Source organism: Macrobrachium nipponense, chromosome 4 (assembly GCF_015104395.2).
Source record: "Macrobrachium nipponense isolate FS-2020 chromosome 4, ASM1510439v2, whole genome shotgun sequence".
Taxonomy (NCBI): Eukaryota; Metazoa; Arthropoda; class Malacostraca; order Decapoda; family Palaemonidae; genus Macrobrachium; species Macrobrachium nipponense.
Window position 1 is genome coordinate 932,303 of NC_061100.1, and position 2,500 is coordinate 934,802.

At 31.4% G+C, this 2,500-nt stretch overlaps 1 protein-coding gene across 1 annotated transcript in view; it reads right to left on the bottom strand.

Moving 5' to 3' along the window:
- Positions 1 to 2,500, bottom strand: part of LOC135210659 (sialoadhesin-like) — a 27,048-nt gene that overhangs the window by 23,795 nt on the left and 753 nt on the right. The gene's annotated exons all lie outside the window — the stretch shown is intronic.

Genomic DNA, 2,500 nt, shown 5'->3' on the forward strand with positions numbered 1-2,500 from the left:
CATCTTTAGCTATCACAGTAACTTTTTTTTTCTACAGCATCAGCCGCTTCACATTCTTCCTCATAATTTTTATATCAGGAAAATGACCAGCTTTAGGCACAAAATTCTTATTTCAAAAAAGTTCAGTAGCATCAGTCGTTTCATGCGCCTGGACAAAAGTACAAGCAGCACTTTGGAACTGATATTGGCGGCCTTCAGGCCTTCCTTTCCAATACCTTTCTTGACATCTACCCAGCACTATTTATATACTTCAGTTCTCTTCCCCTCCAATACTTCAGAATTACGCACAATTGTAGATAGCCCAAGTTGAGGTTCTAGAAATGTACACGTCTCTTAGTTTGTAGCTTTCCAACAGTTGGCAATTTGTCTTCCAATCTAAAGTTTTAGATTTTATTTTAATTTTTCCATTTTTGCTATGGTCTTGTGTACATATTTTTTCGATACTATGCCGTTTGACAATTTCCTTATTAATCATATAAAATCTTCTACATTCCAGGTGCCCCAGATTAACATATAATTAATATATATATATGTATGTATATATATATATATATATATATATAGATATATATACATATACATATACATATATATATATATATATATATATATATATATATATATATTATATATATATACACATATATATATATATATATATATATATTATATATATATATAAACAATAAAATTTCAAATAAAACCAACAGAGTATACAATTCCTTCCTTGTGCAATCGGGCACTTAAAAATGAAAAAAATCACTCGCTCACCTTTACTTAAGACAGAAAGTTAACCAGTTCAAGTTCCTGCCCGAATAATCGATCTATACTCAGGACTCTTTTATATGACCCCCAATAACCCCCTTTGGAGGTACACTCATGAACGTACTCATTTTTTATAAAATATTGTTTCGCCGCTCGCTGTGACATAGTAGTCCCATGACATGATCCAGGTCAGCAGGGTCAACACTCGCCGCTAGTAAGCTACCCAGATCTCCAAGACCCAAATGCCTATTCGTTCTTCACGAGAGCTCCCGTTTACAAAATATCCTGGTATTCGCTGACAAGTGTTCATCTCACCCCTAGTTTTCTTTAACATACCAACACTGTCGGATATTCCATCAGGTATTAGATGAAATACATTACAATGCTCCATATATTATCTGTTAACTGTTCTATAGGAGTTGTCCACGCACACACATATTTATATATATATATATATATATATATATATATATATATATATATATATATATATATATATACATATATATATATATATATATATATATATATATATATATATATATATATATATATATATATATATATATATATAAAATGTCTGGAAGTGCAGAAAGTCGGGACTATTCGCAACACCGTAGAGGCTACATCTATCAAGTAAGATTAGACCTCGCCTCGCGTTCACCACCTGATTGGAGGTCTCCTATTTCCAAACTAACCTAATCCTGTTGTCCTTTGTGCTGAAGTAATGTAACTGTAACTGAGATAGGTTTGGAAATTTCAACAACGGGATAAACTTGAGGGCGAAGGAACGTCAAATCATATTTTGAATTCGTTTGAAATTATAAAGCTGAAATTTTTACTGCCATGCGGAACTGATGGCCTTGGAATTGTCCTGGGTAATCAAATATTTTAAAATGGAACAAATCATAACGCTTTCCCAAGAATTTTCACAGATAAGTTAAATTGAATGGGTTTGAGTTAAGTTAGAGAATAACTTGATGAAGAAGTTTTAGACACGTGGGATATTTTATCAACATAACTTCAATACACATCAAATGTGATGACTAGCAATATTGTTAGTCACTTTTTTACAGTCAATATTTGAACGAAATTTATGATTTTATATTTACGTATTGATCTTTTTTTATTACTTTTCCATTTCCGCTGTAACAATGGCAGTATACAATTTATCAGGAGCAAGCTTGTTATTATTTTTCACTGCGGCGCTGAGTGGCGCTGAATAGCTGAAATCGCCCCAGTGCTTAGTTAGCCATCCTACATTTCATAAAAAATATCTAAATAAATTGTTCCTGGTACCAACTCTGCGGGCATCCAATTTACCCAGTTTCATAAGTTGAAAAGGAGAGTAAAAAACATAACGCTTGTCACTCACACGCTAAAAAATAAATCGAATTTTCATTTATATCACTATAATAATGAAATAATTCTGTATCAAAACATACCACGCAGGAACAAAAGCTCTATTGTATACCTTTTGACGGAATCAATTCTGCTAACACCAAATGCCAATAAATTATCTGTATTGATGTTTATAAAAATATATATAGTATATGTTTTAGTCTTTTTGTCACATTTATTGCGTTAAGTGCTAATGTTTATCCTCAGTTCTAAGTTCGCTCTTGATGTATATTAAATTTATTCATACCTTATATCCATTTTTCGTTTTTTTATCCATTTTTTAGAATTGTGAAGCATTTTGTTATGCATTTATCATATTTGTATTCATATTTTT